This window comes from Corvus kubaryi, unplaced genomic scaffold, assembly GCF_017639235.1.
Source record: "Corvus kubaryi isolate FWS band 111438036 unplaced genomic scaffold, C.kubaryi_AGA036_p1.0 132, whole genome shotgun sequence".
In the NCBI taxonomy this organism is placed as follows: Eukaryota; Metazoa; Chordata; class Aves; order Passeriformes; family Corvidae; genus Corvus; species Corvus kubaryi.
In genome coordinates this window covers 3,771,968-3,793,262 of record NW_024580666.1, presented here as the reverse complement: position 1 = coordinate 3,793,262, position 21,295 = coordinate 3,771,968, and the positions used below count along the sequence as shown (strand labels likewise).

The 21,295-nt window shown below is 41.5% G+C and overlaps 1 long non-coding RNA gene across 2 annotated transcripts; it reads right to left on the bottom strand.

The window, feature by feature from the left end:
• Positions 1–7,973: 7,973 nt before the first annotated feature.
• LOC121665694 lies at positions 7,974–17,061 on the bottom strand. 2 transcript variants are annotated; one of them, XR_006016464.1, is made up of 3 exons: positions 16,725–17,061; positions 14,372–16,636; positions 7,974–11,900 (listed from the first exon to the last, which is right to left on the bottom strand). It is a non-coding gene; the product is annotated as an uncharacterized LOC121665694 (long non-coding RNA). The 2 variants fall into 2 exon arrangements; XR_006016463.1 differs by having other exon boundaries at positions 14,372–17,061.
• Positions 17,062–21,295: the final 4,234 nt, after the last annotated feature.

Sequence of the window (21,295 nt, the reverse complement as noted above, 5' to 3'; positions counted from 1 at the left end):
GTCAGGTACAGCTCTTTAATTCCACAGAGGTCTGTGAGCAAAGCACTTATATTTGCTTTAGCTCACAGCTGCTGCCTTACTTTTGCTGAGCACTGCATATGTGTAACTCCCAGTGAACTATTCCATGTCACTAATATACTTATATGGCCTGGAGTCCTATTTAGAAAAGCAGCAAGTTTTAAATAAATGAATACAACAAATAGGAATGCTGAATGTTTGCCTTCCTTGGGACTGGGCTGTTAAGGGCACTTGCCTAGTACTGGCTGTAGGAACTGTTTATTTCACAGTATCTTAAACTTTTAGATTGTTTTTCAGGCGAAATGTTAAGGCAGATTGAAAGGAAAACTTCTATGGATGACACCTTCACACTGCTTTCCCAACAGGACCAGCAGAAGCTGTACCTCTGATAGAAAATCCTAAACATTTTTCACACAAAGCATCTGAAAGTAAGTTATAAGGAAAACCCTGTCTGTGAATGAAGCAGTACTGCAGAGAAATCAATGAAATTCACACAGACATATTGCAAAGAAGATCTGTAGTGCACGTTTTAATAACTCAGCACCGGATTCTCTCTCTTTATTTCACATCCTCATCACTCGGTTTTGCTTTGGCAAAAGCTACAGCAGTATGAGACGCATCCATCCGTCCTGTCCTGTCCACCTCCAGAAAGCCGTAAGTGTCACAGATGCATCATACACAACAAAGTTATCAGAAATAAAGCAAGGAGGGGTTCATCTGTGAGAGAAAACCCAATTTTATTCCCACCTTAGCATCACCGAGGTGCTGGTGCAGAAGGTTGTGGCAGACTCCTGTGTGATTTTCTCATTTTCCTGGCTGTTAGATCTGTTACAGATTAGGCTGGGAGCAGCAAGACTAGAAGAGTCGAATTGGGAATATCTGCTGTTTGTTTGCTCTCTCATGGCCCAGTTTCTTAGACCTGTTGTAGGCACAGGAGTGCTGTGGGCACGGGGTACCCTTGTCCCAGCAGACACTGGGGGTCTGGCCAGCTTAGGCAAGGCTTGACATCTTACATGTTTGAGAGGCATCTTCCAATGCCACGGACCATACGAGACAAAAAGGGGCGGCCGTCCCGAGGGGATCTGAGAGACAGCAGGAAGGGAGGATTTGTGCAGGAGTAGGAGTACACACAGGCTGGTTTTCATTTAGCCAGACTGAGAAATAGCAGCCTCAAGGACATAGCAACCCTGGTTTTTGCACACAACAGTCCTTAGATGCTGTCCCACAAACAGCTCTGCAGGCCGGCGGAATTCAGCGCACAGTGGGAGTACGTGGCCAGATGCTCCTGGATGGCAGACACCGGGCGGGGGAAGCGCAAACCCCTCGTGCCACCTTGTGGCTGCTGGATTACAGCTGGCACAGGGGGATGCCACCCCTCCTGCTCCAAGCCACGCTCTTACAATAAAAGCACTTTTGCCTCCTGCGAGCTTTGGGGACGTCAATCTCTCACTTTCGGGCGGGTGTGAGCCCTCACCCCGACTATCTCCTACAGGCGCATTAAGGGGCCTGAGTCATCCTGAGGTGCACTGGGAAGCAGCAAACTGTCTCCAAGGCGAGCAGGGGCAGGCATGAGTGCCGATCCCACAGGCTGTGCCTGCGAGCCCAATGGAAAATCGCCTCCCGGTTTGGGTACACGATGTTCTAAGTGCGCTCTGTGACTGGCCATGGTGAGAAAAACATTTTCTTGTTCTCTCCCAGTGCATTATGAAAACCCACTAAAAGGTGCTTTTCACGCCACAAAACCTTTTAAGAGGATTCTGTCAACACAAAAGCAACATTGATAGCAGTTGCCTTTAAAAGTACTTGAGTCTTCAAACTCTGAAATGTGCTTCTTAATTTTTTTTTTTTTTTTTTTTTTTTTTAATTTTCCAGACTTGGTCTACTACCAGGCTTCAGAGAAATGTTTTCTGTAATTGCATGAGTAAGAAAATGCATTGTGAGATTAATGCACATAACAGTTATTAAAACAATTTGTAAACGTATTGTCCACAAAATGGATATTAAAACACATGGATCTTTGCCTCAGTAATAAAATAAAATTGTTGTAGGGAATTTTGTCAGAGATATTGAGAGGACTATGAGACCCATTTGCATGTGGCGCACATGGCCCTGGTCATGTCACCAAGGGGTCACAGTTTTCTGCTGTATTTCTTTTCTCTTCTCCTTTACCCTTCATTCATATGTATTGGCACCCTGGCACTGGATGATAGGATGCACAAAGCCGATTTTTCTAACAGAGATTTTCCTCTGCTTCTGATGATATTAAGAAGTAAGTTGCCACGCAGAAAGCATTATGCCCACCTCACATGCTTCAAGTACAATGCTGCCATTGCTGTCTCTTGGAAAACATATGGATGGGCCACCACTTTCACCCTTTCATCTCTCAGCAACTAGGGAAGCAATTTTTGATAAAATAGGAAGGGCACTCAGAGTTCTGTCTCCTGCAACTTCTTTCTTAGCTTTCATTCTGATAATCTCGTTACTGTAAAACTTGTGTAAATGCTTCCTACAGATCCATTTCAGCACCAGAATTTGCAAGTAAAAACAGTCAGTTAGTTTATAAATTATGTGTCTTCCATATTTGGGAAACAACGTATAGCTCTGGCCACTGCAGCAGGCAGTTAAGGAAGAAAAAACTAGAAAATCTTAGTGTTGGTACTGCTGAGAAGGAATCATGTGCCAGTCGCTTTTTGTGCTGAGAGGAACAAGTATTACAGTAAGGAAGAGTTCACTGTTTGGAATAGTACCAAACAGCAAATTATTTTTTATTTTAAAAGGTTTTTATTTGTTCATTCAATAGGAAGCATCAAAGATGCTAGCAGCTAAAAATTAATCAGTCTGCACCAAAATATCCTGCTTCCAGAAATAATCATGCAAGTGATAAAACCACTGGTCATCTGTTGCTTTGCAAAACTTTTTCAATTTCTAAGATGGCAATCCACAGCTTGCATCAATGCCTTATCCAGCAGAGATTAGCCAACCTGGTTGGACAGCTAGTAAAAATGAAATTTCAGATATTCAGGATCAATGCATTCCCTGAAGACTGTGGAGCTCAGGTTGACTGCCAACCCTGACACCTGCCAGTAAGAGTTACATTGCAGTGCTATGCAGTAACAGATCCCAAAAGGGCTTCAATATTTTCACCATGTATCAGGAACTCAGAGGCAGTCACTGGAGAATATCCTTCGGTAAGGATAGTTTTATGGTTATAAAAAATGCAAAACGCATAATACAAAATTCAGCTGTGGTGTTTTCTTGTTTGGTTTTTTCCTTTTCTTTTCTTTTTTTTTTTTTTCAGGATTAAAACAACATTTCCAAAGAATAAGCAAAACTGACCTCACCTACGTACAAAGACTGAAATGTGCTAAACTTTGAAGACTATAAAAGATACATAGGGAACATTCTGCATCTGAGGAACAGTAATTCTGGATCCTGCAGAAAGGTCTACAAGATGGAGGTGACTAATCTGGCCTCTTTAATGACTAGAAAAAAAAACAAATTGGAAAATAACCACCTTCCAGGCCTCACTTCATGCAATGACCTGGAAAAGAAACCCTATTGGCACCAGCAATCAAGTTTTCCTGTATTATCTTCCCAGGGGGTTGATTACACTGTCCTAAATATTGGGTGAGTGCCTGAGGTCCAGAATTCTTTACACTGTAGTTATTCCTCAAGAATCCAAACACAATTAGAAAAGCAGCAACATACAGTGGTAGTCAGTATACAGCATTAGAATAACAACAGTTCAGAATTGCCAATCAGGAGGGGTACCAAAACAAGGATATAGCACACCAGCTGTGGACTTTATGATTTTCAAGCCACTTTTTACAACAGGAGCAGAAAAGTAGCTCAGAAAACAGGAAAGCATGGCAGTATCACATCTGTTTTTCCCAAACTGACAATTTTTGTAGCTAAATGAAAAATAAAGAAATTAATAGAATTGTAGACTCATTGAAGTTGGAAAAGACCTCTAAGTTTGAGTCCAGCTCTTAACCCAGCACCTTCAAGTCCACCACTAAACCACATCCCCAAGTGCAACATCCACACCCCTTTTGAACACCTCAAGGGTGGTGGCTCCACCACTTCCCTGGGCAGCCTTTTCCAATGTCTAGTTGTCTTTTCAGTGAAGAATTTTTCCCTGATATCTGTTCTAAACCTCCCTTGGAACAACTTGAGGGCATTTTCTCTCATCCTGGTGCTTGTTACTTGGGAGAAGAGATCAATCCCCACCTTGCTACAGCCTCTACAGTCAGGTGGTTGTAGAGAGCAATGAGGTCTCCCCTGAGCTTCCTTTTCTCCAGACTGAACAGCCCGAGCTCCCTCAGCCGCTCCCCATATGAGTCACTCTCAAAATTCTTCCCCAGCTCCATTGCCCTTCTCTGGACATGCTCCAGCACCTCAATGTCCTTCTTGCAGTGAGGGGCCCAGAAGAGAACACCAGATTCCAGGTGTGGCCTCACCAGTACCGAGTACAGGGGGACAATCCCTGCCCTGGTCCTGCTGGCCACACTGTTGCTGATACAGGCCAGGATGCCATTGCTCTTCTTGGCCACCTGTGCACACGCCGACTCTTGTTCAGCCAGAGCTCCTTTTCCAGGGAGCAGCTTCCCAGCCACTCTGTCCCCAGCCTGTGGGGGGGCTGTTGCAACCCAAGTGCAGGACCTGGCACTTCGCCTTGTTAAATCTCATACAATTGGCTTCAGGTACCATTCTCCAGAACCCAATCTCTTCTAATTTATTTTTAAGAAGAAGTTATAGTTTTATCTTGCATGCATGATTTGTTCAAAGGGTACTTGAAAAGTAAACTTTTGAAGCCAGCAAAAGCCTTTAAGCATTCTAAATAAGCGATGGATTTGTTGCACTCACATTTCTAACTTACGTTAAACCAAACAAAGAGCAGAAAATGTTTTTCAATATTAGCTTATTACACTGACAGAGAGTTCCTCAATGTTCCTCTCATATTTTTGTTCCGCTATGGTCAAATCTCAGTGTGCTGGCTAGTACAGGCAGTGTACTCTGTCAGGCACTACTTCACCTGTTGGAAATGGTTCTTACCCACAGGCTTCACAATCTGAAAAGAGAGGACAGGCATGAATAAGAAACTGTAAGCACAAGAGAGACTTCTTCCCTGTGATTATACAGGGAAAGTGGTCCCAAAGTGGGAGATAAACTCTACATCTGCTGCTCTCTTTCAACATACTACTTAGAAGTACACAACTGGGGTTTTTCTCTTCCTTTTTCTTATGGTTTGGGCATTATAAGGCTTGGTCTCACTGGCAAATTTCAGCTAAAGATCATAGGAAATGTATTCTGTTAAATGTAACTCTCTGGCCAAATTTGTGCTTGCTACCTAATCCTCGATACTACTGTGCTGATAACTGCTTCTTTTGTGGTGCTCACACTTGAAACAGAGGTCAAATTGTATGGACAATTTTTTGCCTTCAATGTGATAATCAAGCATGCCTGCTGCCTGGACTCCTGCAGGGAATTCTCATCCAGCACTATAATTTCCAATCCCTTAGCCTATCAAGTACTGTTGATGTTTCATTTCAGGCAGAAGACCATGAAGTGTTTTTTTGCTCTCAGAGGCCTTAAGGAGGAAACAATTTTAAGCAATGTAAGAAAAAATACAACAATTGCATGCACCCTTATTGTATCACCCATATGCCGCAGCGGAGGTCAGCTGGTATTAAAGATGACATGTTCTTATTCTTATTTGCTTTATATGCTTTATATGTTAATTGCACACATTTCCTTACTCTAAGGTCTGGAAAAAGTACCCTTCTGTAGCAAATTCATCTCAATCACATAACTTGAGTTGGAAATTTTTCTCAAGAAACTTTGCTTAAAGTGCTTTAAAGATGGAAGAAGTGCATACTTACACATTTTATTGGATTCATGTTATTATAAGAGTAAACCTGAAGTGAACATTTCTTCTGCTGAACTGGAGTCTGAGCTGAGATGCTTTTTAGAAGCACAGGTTTTACTTCACTTCTACTGAAAGCTTCAGCCCTGAGGTGATGAAATCACCCTGAATGCCACATGGAGAGAACACCATTCAGTAAGCAGTGATCTAGTTGAAAAGATCAAGAAAGTAATTTGTGGCCTTTTACATCTTTAATGCAGCATAGAGGGTTTAGTCATTTTGGACAGAGATAGATTAGATGTGTCCGAGTGAGTAACCTGAGGGCAATTCATTAATTAGGAAGAACATGCAGCTGCATATGGGCAAAATTAGGAAGGAAACACATTTGCAGATGCATGAATGGAAGCATGAACAATTCCTTCCCAGTTTTCTTGTCTGAACTGTCATAAAAGCTTTATTTGATTCTGAAAATTGATCATTTATTTTTGGAGATTTTAGAGGTGCCTGGGTAAGTACAGGTGGATGAAGTCCATACAACTTAAATCCTATTTCAAATTGCTTTGATCCTGCTCCTCATGGTTCGTTTCAGATCTGCAGTGTCTGGTGTTTTGGGTAAGTCAAACACTGTGTTTAATTGACATATAAAACCAGATGTGGGAGCTGAGTGGCTGAATGGTGATAAGCAAAATAAAAGATCAGACATAAAAGTGAAAGAGAGGTCATTAAATGAAACAACTTTTATGAAACTGTAAATATCTGTTGCAGTCTTTCAAATTGCAAATTTCTGATCTATAAGAATGCCTACCAAAATCCTATTTAACCAATATTGCCAAAATAATGGATACCATTATACTTGTCACCATTTTCCTGTTCTCCTGGGAAAATTATTGTTTAGAGATTACAGACTAAGACAGTTTGAAATCAGATGTCCTTAAACATGATGGAAGAGGAGGAAGAATTGACAGTGCAGTACTTTTTCATTTAAAAGAACATTTTCCTCTGTACATTGTACTTCAAAGATCAGACATATTGCTTCAATCTGCATTTAATTTCATTACTGACAGAAGATACTGAGAGAAGAGAAAAACAGCTAAGCAAGCAGAATTGTAAAATTCTCTGTTGAAAACAAGAAATGAGCATTCAATATTTTCCTCTACCCACTTTATAAATGAAAAGGTCCCAGTTCGCACATTCACACCACTTAGAATCTGCTTTGAGGTCCTAAGATAATAATAAAAAAAAATTTAATATGCAGAATTTTCTATTCATATTTTATTACTTGAAATTTTAGCCAAAGTGTATGAATTAAAAAGAATTCAGCAAAGTCCTCAGACATCAAGTGCAGCAAGTGAAGTAGGCAAAGAAAGGAATGTAGCTTGGTACTGTTGGACTATAGTTTCCTAAAGTGATCATGAGTATCTCTTGTTGAGATACCTCTCCAACGCCCCACCAGCTCAATTCAGTTCCCATTCCTCCCCAGCCAAAAACGCTTGCCATGAAGATGGATGATGAAATTTAGAAATTTAGCAAATAGTGGGATTGATGAGAAAAGGAGTAACAGCTGAAGGTTGGGTGTTTTAAAGGTCAGGCTCAGATGTGCTGACTGGGTAGGAGTTTACATAATAGACTCATCTGCCACGTCTGGTGAAAGGTTAGTGCTACTAACTTCTGTGTCAGAAATCAGTCAGATGTAATACAGGCTCAGACTGTCGGAGCTTTAGGTGATTCCCATGTATGGCAACAGATTTTTTTTAATGGAACCCAGGACTTACTTTGACTATGTTTAATAACACTGCAAGTCAACTTTCTTTCAGGACTATACATTGTATTTTAGGAGCCTGATGTCAAAGAAAAGGTGCATGTGAATAGACTTTCATGACTGCCCATCTCTCACTTGGAGATCAGAAGAAGTTCCAGATGTTCACACACTTTGAAGTGGGTGCTGGGTTTATTTGAATATCTGGACTAAAGTACTGCAAAGGTGAGTGTTTAAGGGCTTGACAATCATTATCCCTTTTCAGGTGAATGCTGAGTCCCTTTGACAATGTCTCTTAGTAAGTAGTTGAAAACAAGTATGTTTGAAACAGTATCCCAGAAAAGATAAGTAATAACACATTATTAGAGAAATAATTTGACATGGCCATGCACTAAAAGCATCTGTGACTCTCTTAAGCATCTCAACTCTCAGGGGTTAGTATTCCTATTGTTTTTACTGTTTTATCTTAATTGCATCATAAAAGCCTAAAAAACATCACAGTGGTGTCAGTTAATATTGAAATGGAAGACACATATTAAAAAAAGATATAAAGGATCACAAAACAGAAATGCCTAAGATGAAATTAGACACTATTAACAAGTGACTATTGTATGTGTCTGATGAGAAAGGGCACAAGAGAATGAATTACTTAAGTTGTGCACATACTTAGAGGAAAACAGGTGCTTACAAACTTTAGGACAGAAAACCAAGTATAAAATCCTTCAGCTACCACAGTTACTTTGGTACAGTTTGGATGGACTTCAAGTTAGCAGTTTTGAATGTGTCAGAGTGATAAATAAAATCCTTGGCAGAATGCAAAACTGTGATAGCTTAAAAGAGGAATTCCTTGAGGAAAAATGTGAGAGGTAGAACAGATGTTCCACTTCCCAGATAAAATGTCTTCAGCAAATCCATGTATCCACTGTAGTTTAATTGAAGAGTCATCCATCCTACATTTTCACAAGGTGGAGACACTTGTTTACTGATGGAAGGGAATGGTTACTTCTTCTTTTTCAATAAATATTTCATTATATAACTACAAAGAGAGACAAATGAAACCTCCAAACACCAGCTAATAGGTCCAAATCTTAATGGTTCTTTACAAGGCAAAGGACACATGACAGTTCTTTCCCACATTTTCGTAAAATGATTAAGCACCACCATTCCGAGAAAAAAAAAAAAGATATTCTGGTAAATTACTTTTGTGACATCAGGAAAAAATAGACTTCTTTGCAGACATATAATAGTCTCTAATGGCAAGATATTTATTTACAAGTAAATATAAGCAGTCCGTTTGGGGTTTAGTCAATTCATTCTTCATTTCAACTAAAAAAGCCAGACACAAGAGAAAAAAATTGTCATTGTCAGATGACAGTATACCATGTCTCACCTTGATTTGTGACTTTGGAAATTTAAGAACCAGGTTTTGAGAGAGGCTCTGCTTTTACCCAGGGGGCTGCATGTCTGTAGTCACGAGTGAATTTCTTCAACCCACACTTGATTTGGGAACGAAGGACTGTGACTCACACCACACCAGTGGGCAGGAGGAATCGTGGCTCCGCGCTTTGCAGTTCCAATCCATGTTTTTTTACTTCTTTGTTTCACACCAGAGGGGAAAACTCATTTGTTTAGTTTCACTTATTCAATCTCATTCAGCTAAATATTGAACCAAATAAGTTTTGAGTTGACCGAACCTCATTTTGGCCAAGAAACAGGTAAGGCTCTAAGTTTGGTTTGAAGATATTCAGGAACATAAACTTGTCTCTTTGTCAAAGCTTGCCCCAAAGATTCTAGCAAAACCTTGAAGGAAATCTGACACAACCTAAAACTTATCCAGGCAATAAAGAGAAATATGATGGAATTCATTCCTTACTATCTGAAGAACTCCTCGTTTGACATTAATTTCAGCAGTTCTTCATGCAGAGACATGGAGAGGTGACAACATCTGGGTAGCACACAGAAAACTTAGAGAAGAAGGCAAGTGTCAAGTCTTCAGGTGTGCACAGAACTTACGCTGTTGAGCCCTTGCAATTGCTGCTCTGGCACTTTGCATGCTGCTGGGACACGACCCATTTCAGACAAAATATGCTAATAAAGATATTTTATCAGCATGACACTTTTCAGCTTTACATATCTAGTGACACTTAGAAAAAAATTTTTGAACAAGTGATGCTTGTGTTTTTCAAAGTTGGATTGATTCATTGATAACTGTGCACCGTGAGGGACCAAGTATCTACTCTATGGAAATCAACTCTATCTTGCAAAACACAGATAAAAAGAGTGCACCAGTCATGGCATTCATGCCAAGGGATCATAGTGAACTGGTTAATCTCAAAAGAATTATCATCAGCACCTCATATCCATCAGATTTTAGTGCCATAAGTGCAACTAATTGAGAAGGAGGCAGAGGAGGGAAAGCATGAAATGAAAATTCAAGTAGTGTCATAGCCCTGAGGCACTGCCAGCCCTACCTGTCCCTGTCCACCCCCTCCAGAACTCCCAGTACCCTGCCTACAGCCCAGAACTTCATGTCAACCTGCCAGGGCCATCAGCCCCCTGCCCCAACACCACAGCAGTGCCAGTCTCCAGCACCCAGGTTCCCTGCCTCCACCTGCAGGTCCACATCTTGGCCTGTCCCCAGCCCCAGGGAGGAGCCCAATGCTCCCGGCTGTGGTGTGGGATGAGCCCCAGCTGCCAGAACCTGCCCTGACAGACCCAGCAGGGAGCTCCCATGGTCCCCAGGGACCGGCAGTGCCCTGATGGGATGAGAGATAAATTGTACAGCTCCAGTCAGATGAGCTGGATTTTCCAACATGCAAAAATCCCACTGGATTTTCCAACAGTTTTCCTTGAGGAAAGCTGCAATACAACTCTAGATATATGCTTTTGAGGCGTCCCTGTGCTGCCACTTCAACAGCATGCCCCAGCAGCAGCTCAACATCTGCTGCAGCTGGAGCCCCTCCAAGCCCAGTCCTGCTTCTTCCACCCTTTTCAGACCCCCTTGAACAAGTTCATTTTGAGCTTTTCCTGGATTTTTTTGCAAATACTCTTTAACAATCGTTTTGATTAAAACACACAGGGATCTTGAGGCAGCATCAGGAATGAGAAGCAGCGATGGAGTTCAGGGAGTTTTCTCTGGTCCCCACAGGTGCTTCTGCAAGGGCTGAAGTGTGTCCTGGCTGGAAAAACTTTCATGGTGCTGGTGGCACCGTGGTAGTGTCAGTGTGTTGATGTGAAGTGACTGCAGAGCCATATTTCTGGCTTTATTGAGAAGGGTGGAACACCTCTCCTATGAGGAAAGTCTGAGAGAATTGGAATCATTCCACTCGGAGAAGAGAAGGCTCTGGAGAGACCTTTTTGTGGCCTTTCAGTAGGGACTACAAGAGAGATGGAGAGGGACTTGTTACAAGGTCGTGTGGTGATAAAACAAGGGGGAATGGCTTTAAACTGAAAGAGAGTATGTTTAGATTTTGATATTAGGAAAAAATTGTTTATTGTGAGAGTGGTGAGGCACTGGAATGAGTTGACAGAGAAATTGTGGATGCTCCATTCCTGGAAGTGTTCAAGGCCAGTCTGGATGGGGCTCTGAGCAATCTGGTCTGTTGGAAGATAACCCTAGCCATGGCCGGAATTTGGAACTAGATGATTTTTAAGGTCCCTTCCAAACCAAACCATTCTAGGATTTGCAAGAGGAGTGTGGGACAAGCTATGAACTACTGTTTGGTGAAACAAGAGTGCTGTTGACCAGCTAGAAGTAGGACAAAAAGAAATAATTTTGGCTTTCAGCAAATGTTAACAATGTTAGATATGTGGTGAATTTTCTCATTGTAAAGCCAATCAGCCTCAGGACCGAGGGGTAGAGAAATTCTGAGAGACCCCCTTCATTCAAGGCATTTACAAATTATTTGACAAACATCTTTGCCAGTGGCCTAGATACACTTGATGCCTTTCACCAAAGAATTAGATTAGAAGATTTATTTAAATCCTTAACACATTAGATTTCTATGATTCCTATTTCTACTACTGCTAGGAGCAAGGTATTTTTGCTCTGTAGAGTTATGAACAGTATCTTATCCATATTTCTTACATAGCATCTAACCACCTGTGTCTTCTGCAGTATGAGCCTCTGGTAGTCCAAAGAAATGGAAAACAAAGGAACAAAACTATGTTTTGCTCCTGCCACTGCTAAAAGAAAGATTGTCTTCGATACCTTGCATTCAAATAAAATTGTGGAAAGGAGGAGGTTTTGCCAGTGGTTACCTGCAGGAAAATAAAAACAAAATTCAGAATGAGAATTTGACTTATTCTTCCATTTAAAAAGAAATAATAAAAGGAAGAAGGAATTATCTCTTCTGAAAGTGCTAATCCCAGAGGCATTGTAATAGCTGAAAAATATCTTTTTCACATTCTCTATGCAAATAATCTTTATCCACTTTTAGATAATGACATTTGGGTAGAGAAGAATAGATTTCCTTTGGGAATGCTTTTATGTCATGTGGCATTCAGTTCCTGAAAACAGCAATTGATCTGTGGGGGTCAAATATACTTAAGATATGATTAATGTTACCAGAAATTAGTCCCTCAACAGCCTCTTTTTCAGGCACAATACCAATAATCAGCTGGCTTCTTTTCCATGCACACATAACACATACCATATTGCTGTTACTTTGCAGAGTTTGTATTTAGCATTTATCCCATTTTTGGATTCACTGTTTTGTTGGTATTATTAGACATAAGCCCATAAAACTAATTTTCACCAATATCAGTACAATCTACATGGCCCAAGGCCTACAGTTGTAGCAGTATTTTTGCTATATTAGCCATGGGTCCCTTGTGAGAAAACTACGGTGCAGAAATTTACTGTGCTCATGTGACAGCTGTTCACCACGTGTTTGGAAGGAACTATCAGGTGTGTTTCCAATTAAAGTGTTCAAGGAATCATCAACAGAAAGTGGCAGCTGACAAAATCTAGGCTTTCCCCTACTCTAAGCCAAAGTTCTGGTGAGAGGAATTTATTGCAGAAACAATAGCAGACATGAATAGCAGTTTGTTGAGATGTAAGTTTGATACCCTGCTCTGATTTTCTAGGAGCACTCCAGCGCTTGCTTGTACAGACACAGGAGGAAATGCACAAGACCTTATAGATGCTATAACTTTCTGTGGGTTTTTTGTTTTATCTTTTATGAAAACTGCTCTGCTTAGAATACTTGGTTGAGGAAGCATAGAGCCCCACATTTGAGGTGGCTTTTTGCAATGCAGGACACTCGAATGGAAGTGTCTGCAGGACCTAGGAATTGTAGTGAGCAGAGTCGGAGGTGTAAAAGCATAAAAACTTGTATTGTCTCAGACCAGTGGTCCGTCAAAACTGCTTGCCTACCTCCAACAGCAGCTGCTAATAGATGCTTAGGAAAGACCACAAGAACAGCACATGCCTATATTGACACTTTTTCCCCAAGCACTTACAGCTTCTGGATGTTTGTGGCTTAAGGAATTACTGAGATATTAAGTGTATCCTCAGTCTGATGTTCTGTCCTTGTTTGACTTTTCCCTATGAATGTGTCTAATTGCATTTTGAACAGTTTTATACCTTTGACTTGCATCAGCTGTGTGAAACGAGTTTCACACCTTAATTAGGAGTTGTGCCTAATCAAGTCTCTATTCTGGATTGGACTTCAAGGTTTCTGTCCTCTCCCTCCCCTCCTGCCACACCAAAATCTTGTGGGACTAGAATTTCAAAATTCAACACTTAATAAATGAGAACTTCTGCCCATGTCATCCTTTTGCTGTGACACTGGTATACAGGGCAATTCAAAATTGCACTCTTTGGACGACAGCCATATGCTTCATCTACATACTAACATTACTGGCTTGTCCCTTAAACATAACCAGAGTCCATGGTGGAGTTTGGAGGATGAGTACTGCAAAAGCTGAGTACTGCAAAAGGGTACCTGCTCAGTGCTTATTGACAAGCAGGTTTAACTTAAACTACAGCTTTGCAAGTGAGGCAGATGTGAAATACCAGAGTGTGGTATGTCCAAGCATTCCACACTGATGGTGGTTACACTTACCTTATCACGCAAGACAAAGAGATAAGCTAATTGTTTGATCAGGCTTAGCATTCTCAGATAGTACTTTGTCAGTAATACCTGTTTATAAGCAAAATTCATTCAATATTGTACCTTATAATGTTAGTTCTGAACTAGCCAGCTATACAAATGGCAAAGTACTGCATCTCAGTTACTACATCAGAGCAGTACATGGTGCCTGCTCTATGTTGACAAGTCTGCCACCCTGGAGCACATACAGGCATCTCTGAGACACAGGAATTCCCTGCTTGCAATTTGTGAAGAGTCCTTGGAAAGCCCAGAGTTGATCTGGATCTACCCACTGTAGTGTAGGTAAGGATGAGGGTTGAATAACATTTTTCAGATGTATTAGGCCATCCATTTCAATGTCAGTGCTGGCTAGAAAAAAGATCATGGCCAAGAGGCACAAGGAACAAAACTAATGAAAAGCCCTCAGGCCATATCCTGTCCTCTCCTGGAGACCCTAGCACAAGGAACAGTTCAGAGGAGACAGATTTTGGGTTGTACAGGTGTTTCTCTTATGTCAGCCATTCCCAGCTATTTCAGCAGCCAAGAAAGGCAAATGCAGTAGAGATTAAAAATTACTGAAGAGCCCAGTACAGGTTAGGATCTGTGTGGCTGGGGAGCAGCCTTGCTGAGAAGTACCTGAGGGTCCTGGTACACAACAGAAGCTGAACATGAGTCAGCAGAGCACAGCTGCAGCAACAAAGTCAAACTGGATCCTGGGCTGCAGCCACAGGAGCATTACTGGCAGGCTGGAGATGTGATCATTCCACTCAGGGTTGGTGAGGTTGCATCTGGAATGTTGTGTCCAATTCTGGTTACTACAATTCAAGAAAGACAGAAACAGACTGGAGAGGGTACAAATGAAGGCTGCAAAGATGGTCAAAGGGCTGGAGAACCTCCCCCATGAGGAAAGACTGAAGGAGGTAGATCTTCCATCCATGGAGAAGAGAAGGCTTACTGGGACCTCATCACACTATTCCAGTGCTTAGAGGGCAGATACAAGGAGAGCAGAGGCTCCTTCTTCACAAGGAGACACACAGAAAAGACAAGAGGCAATGGGTACAAGTTGTACTAGGAGACATTTCACCTTGTTATAAGAAAGAAATTTTTCACAGTGAGAATAATAACTCAGTGGAACAACCTTACCAGGAAAATGGTCCCCATCACAGAAGGTTTTCAATTTGAGACTGGTCAGGTTGCTACATGATTTCTTCGAGGCTCCCTTTCCCAAAAAGTTGGGAAAGATGAAAAGTTGGGCCAGATGAACTTTCGAGGTCCACTCCAACCTGGGCTGTTCCATGGTTCTGTGATTCTATGATCTGTTAGGGCAGGTGTACACTGCACATAGGGCCACAAGCTCCAAGGAGATTAGAAGGACCAGACTGTGTTTGTGCCATTTCCCCAGTCTTCCTCCAAGAGGACATCTTGCCCGAGATGCATGGGCCCCCACAATGGGGCTGGCATTTGGTAGCAGAAGTGCTGCTCTATTTTGAGGCAGCGTGTGCAGGGCTGTTACAACTGGGCCAAGCATTAATTGTACAGAATTTTCAAGGAAGGGGACAAAATTTACCTCTGAAAGACAAGTGAACTGGTTAATTGAGCTTGTTAGGAAAACAGTGTTAGAACAGAGAATTCACATTCTTTATCATTGACACATTTGCAAAATAGCATAATTTTCTCAGTAATTTCATTCAACAAAGGGGAAAGAAAAGGGAGAGGAGTTGTGAAAATTTTGTAAAATGTTCTTTTGTCACTTGTAGAAACATTCTGAAGTGCTTTTTGCTTTTTCTTTTATTTTTCTCCCCCAAAATGACTGCTCATTTAATTTTATATTTTATTATAAAATATTGAATTTTCACATCACAAAATGAAGTATGCAGGTTGACTTGACACTAATCCTTTATGAAATACTCTTCTGCATAGAACTTGTGGAGTTACTGGTGCCATAGCTAATGAGGATGAGTGGGCAGTCTTTTGCCAGATAGAATTTCCATCTTCTGCAAGTCTCTACTAATAAACTGTGACTCCATGGGGTCTGAAAGATCATGTTCTTTTTCATTGCACACTTGCAAGTATCATTTCCTCACCATGGATAATAGCAGCTTGGGGACAAATGATTGCTATACGGTCTCAATACCAGATTGCTTGCCCTGACATAAGTTCTACTGAATGATTTCTGAGTCAGTTTTTGTTATGCATCTTCTAGGAGTTACCTTTTGCTCCTGCTCATTACTCATTATTGCTCTGCTCTCTCACAAGGTTTTTAATAGCACAGCATGGTATGGTGGTAAGTTTAGAACTGCCCCCATCCTTTTATTACTGGTAGTTATCGTGTCTTCCATCACCCTTTCATAATCCACGAATTTTTCTCCTTCATCTTCTCTATCTTGTGTCATAGCTGAGGCTCTCTTTGAGGCATGTACTGTCATTTTCCAAATGTAGGGGCATGGCACCAACCACAGTAAAAGTCCAGGCCAGCTGAGAAATGCTGTTACATAATTGCCCAATAATTGTAATTATCATCAGAGACAGATGCCTGTTACTAATCATAAAAACATTTTGCCTTCTCTTTCTGCTTCCCTGTTGTGTTCTTATTTTCCTTCTTGCTTTTCTTTACACTTTTTTTAATCCACTTTTTTTTCTCTGAACAGACACCTTCAAGTAACAGGCTACCTCAACGGAACTCTCCCTCTGCATTGATCTGGTAAGAATGCTGACAGCATCCAAATTCCACAGACTGTCATACGTGAGGTTTAGGTGACTGAATGATGCCCATTTCCATGGTGTCACAGAAATATTACTTTGCTGAAGTTAAATACAAATGCACTCTTGTTTGTTGTGCTTTTCCTCATTTCCCATGCTCTGCAGCAAACTGCATTAGCGTTCCTTCCAGGAGAGAGGTGGCTGCAAGCAAGGAGACACGCTGCTAGCAAGGCCTCAGCTAAGAAACCTCTGCCTCAGCAAGCTGCAGCAGATTTCATAGGTCACTCACCTACAAGGCTGACAAGGTCCCATATGTCACCTCCACAGCCTCAAATCTTCGTTCTGTCCTAGCTCAGCCAGCCTGCCCTAGTTCAAAAGGCCCCTTCAGACAGATGGACGACTCCAACTTCCCTTTTTCCCTATCAGGGAAACGAAAACGAAACGCTTGGGACGCAGCGGAAGTCTATCACTACTCAGCCCTCGCAGACTTCACTCTGCATGCTCCGTGATTTTACTTCATGACCACAAGATGTCTCCTGCAATCCATGGAAATAGTGAAAGGCTGGCAGACAGACTGGGGAGGCGGACACATAGGAAAAAAAGGGAGCAGCCTCCAGGAAACGCCTGAGGGGAGCTCGCCGTTGCGTGTCCCATCCCCAAGAGAAGAGCATCCCAGAGAGAAATGATCCGCTTTGAAAGGAGAAGGAAAATCTGATTAAACTGCTCCTTGAAGCAACAGACTAACCGAAACAACCTGTAAACATTCACAGTTTGTAAGCACCCTGCGTGCAAGGAGAAACCAAAAGACTGACAAAGTGCTGAGAAACGTCTGTGAAATACAACAACGTGCACAGAAACAAGAGCTTCCTTGAACTGCAATATTTCCAGGACAGAAGCTTCAAGAACCATCGTGAATTGGTTTGGGCAAACATAGCAAGTCTGAGGCTTTACTTTTCGCTGACTTATTGTTTGGGCTTGTCCAATGTTGGTTATTGCTCCAGAGTGGAGCAGCGCTGTGCGCAGCCTGCAGTCATCGATTCCCTTCATTTCCAGGCAGGCCCGCAGCATGTAACAGAGTTTTGGTTAGTGTCTTTCTTCATCCATCCTCTAATGTCACACTAAAGAGCAGACTTACCCTTGGACTGCTCTGCTTCTAATGTAGGATCTCCTTTTAGGAATGTAATTGCCTGTAACATGTAATGTAACTGGATTTTCCACTTGGAAGTTAGAGCTAGTCAGAATGCTTGAGAATATAAGTTTCCATTAAAAAGGAAGGAGAAAAAACCCTCATGTATTTAGAAATTTAGCACACTGTTTAAAAAAACCCTAAAAACCCAAACCACCAGACTTTTTCTCTATCAATGTTTTTTCAGCTTGAAATTTGGGGAATTTTTAAAAGAAACTAGACATACCTTTACAGATCTCCTGACAAATATTTTTGCCCTCATCAATTATTGTTTGCTGGAAGAAACTCATACCGAAACAAGGGCTTATAATTGAAAGTATCTGTCATATTAAATGATACACTCTTTTAAGTATGTAATTCAATTTATAATTTATAATTGCAACTTGTAAGGCACAAAAGCGTGCAAAACAACATTAAGTAATATTAATTGCTTTATTCGGACTGACAGGAGAACTCCCATGACTTAAGCAAATCACAGAAATGGAGGAAACCCTGCTTTCGGGATTACCAGTGGTGTAGCAGACCAACAGACCTGCACAGACTTCTGAATCAGATTTCCCACCTGAAATCAGTGTCAGGGTGGTCGTCACAGTACTTCCTCAAGCCGCAAAGTGCAGGAAAGGAGCCTTAAGGAATAATCAGATGTTGGGAATGGTGGCCTGCAGCCTAATGCCCAAAAGCTGTGCTTAAAACTAGAGCCACTACAGACAGACAGGAGGCTAACTTGTTTCCCCTCCTTCTAGGCCCTGGAACCCAGTATTAGAGTGCCCAGCCTAGCAACTGGCTTTTTTTTAACTCCACATTTAAAGAGGCCAAAGGCCCCCTCTCTTCTATGCCCTTGTCTGCCATTTAGCTCTTTAGAACAAGCATTTGATACATGTAATGGGGTATTTGAAGGCAAAAGTGTCTGTTGCAATGAGAAGGAGAAGGGTGTAACTTAACCTCAATACCTTCCATGTTCATTTTTATTAAAGGGTATTCTCTTTCCTTCCTCCTCCCTCTTCCCAACGGCATTTTCCCTCATGAGCAGCTCCACTGAGGTCAGTAAGACTGCTTTACAGGCTGTAGGATTTATCTGTTGATGAATATAACCCAGAAAAGACAAGTGGAAAATCCTCCTGGCTTTTGAATAAGGTTTTATGAGACATCTAAATGATACCAGAGGCTGTTCTGAGGTATAATACATAAACTGACTTGTGGTTTTCATGTGAAATTGAATATATACTTCCAAAGTATATTATTAAATATTCTAGTACGAAAGATCACTCTGAGCACTTTTGTAAATTTCTATTCTTGAAATATTGATTCAACAATTTTGAAGAACCACTACGATCTTCTATAAATACCGAACCAAGCTACTCATAAAATTTATTGTATGAGTGCATAGGCCACTGCATTCCACTATGCAATGTGCATTATGCAATTTATTATTTATGTATGTCACTCCTTATCCATCATGAATAATCTGAGATGAGCTCACTTGATTAGAGCATGGTGTTCATAACACTAAGGTTGTATATTTGATGCCCATATGGGCTACTAACTTGTTGGACTCGACAATCCTTATGGATCCCTTCCAACTCAGAATATTCTGTGATACTGTGATTCTCAAAGGAGATGTAACTCAGAAGACTTAGAAAAACGGGTGAATGGTTTAGTTTCAAATTAACTGTGGAAAATTTATAAATACTACTGTCTGAGTTCTACAATGGTAACTACTGGACCTAATGAGAATTTGAGTGGCAGCCACCATCTTTGGTAAAATTGATAGCTAGGCTTTGAGCTGAAGTATTCTGTTTTTCTGAAACCTTCCCACAATGATGCCTCAATTCCTCAATTTTCTTAGAGCCCATACATTTAACCAAGTATGTGTGTGTGCATTTCCTGTATGGGACACTGAGAACACCAGTTAATGTTTGATCTGTACAAACACTTTTTATATAAGTGTGTTTGTTTTGCCTGCTGCTCTTAGCCAGCATACCTGACACCTGTGTAAAACCTTTGAACTCTCAAGTGTTATTTATTGGTGGAGTCAAACTATGTTTACTCAGAACTAACTCTAACTTTAAACTCACCAAAATTTGTCCAACCTAATCAATTCTATTCTTCCCCCAAAAATATAATATTTTCATTAGAACTTTCATTAGGAGGCCCCTGCCTCCTTTAACAGAGGCAATATAGCCAGAAGCAAGCACTACCCAAAACAAGCTTGAACTACTCTAACCTCCTCCCCATCTTAGCATTTACACTTACCAAGTTCATCAAGAAACTAAACCTCATCAAAATCCTGCAGGTCTTAGAAGTTCCTGCATTTTCCTGAATTCTTCAGACTCTGTGAATCAAACTCTAACAGTGACTCTAACCCAGCCACAGAGTTTACATGTATCCTACCAATCCCCTCCTAGCAATCCCCCAGCCAAAACAGTGAGTTACTTTCCCCTGCCAGGGTCATCTGCAGCCTGACTCAACACATCTCTTCAATCCAGCAGTCATTTGACTCTTCAGCCCTCTTAAACCCTGGATTAGGGTCAAACTCTAACTCTAGTTTTAATCAGAACCCAGAGTTTAATCTGCAGTTGTGACTAGCATCTCTATCCCCTGCTACCTCTCTGGATCAGCCCTTTCCATCTGAACCTCTAGCTGCAACTCCAGCCTTCACTGAAAGGACTCATATCCTATCCTGCCCTGTTACCCTGAAATTGTCCCTACCAGCCATAGTCCCCATTCTAGCTTTAATGTTCTTGTAGGAAAGCACAATAAACCACAGATTTTTCAAGCTTTCTTTTGCAAAAAAACACATCTTTACCCCAATCCTAACACTAGGCTCAGAACTGAACCTTCTCAGTTCATCCCTGCCACCCCCAGACATGTCCCATTTCTGTGATAGCAAGGAATGAAGAAATTCAACAAGATCCTGCAGCATCCATGTGGAGAGGGCTGGGGTTACTGTTGGAAAGGAGATTGTTTAGGTGTAAGGAGTGAGTGACTTGGGGCCCATGATGCACAACTACAATTAGAGCTAAAATTCACCAGCAATGCTGAGACTAATGAGGAACATACATTCATTCCTAGTCTCTGCAAGGTGCATAGTGTTAGGTAAGATCTTCTGCTGTGAGGAATGAGTGATGCCTGCAAGATTTGGTAGGCTGCATCTAGCAGAGAATGTTTAATACTCAAGTTAGTGTTTCAGAAGAAATGAGCTGAGGAGGGGTTTTGCTGACTGTTGAGACTTGAAAAGCCTCATACTAGGAGCACCCAATTATCCTAACCGGATGTGGTGGATGGACACCAGCTGGCAACTAAGTTCCACACAGCAGCTTGCTCACTTCCCCACAGTGGGCTGGGAGAGAGAATTGGAAGAGTAAAAGTGAGAAAGCTCATAGGTTGAGAAAAAAGACAGTTTAATAGGTAACGCAAAAGTTGTGCACACAAGCAAAGCAAAACAAGGAATTCATTCACCATTCCCCACGGGTAGGCAGGTGTCCAGCCAACTCCAAGAAACACAGGCACTATCACACTTAACAGTGACTTGGGAACACAAACTCCATCACTCTGAATGCTCTCCTGCTTCCTTCTTCTTCCCCCGGCTCTATATGCTGAGCATGATGCCTTATGGTATGGAATATTCCTCTGGATACATGGGGTCACCTGTACCGGTTGTGTCCCCGTTCAGC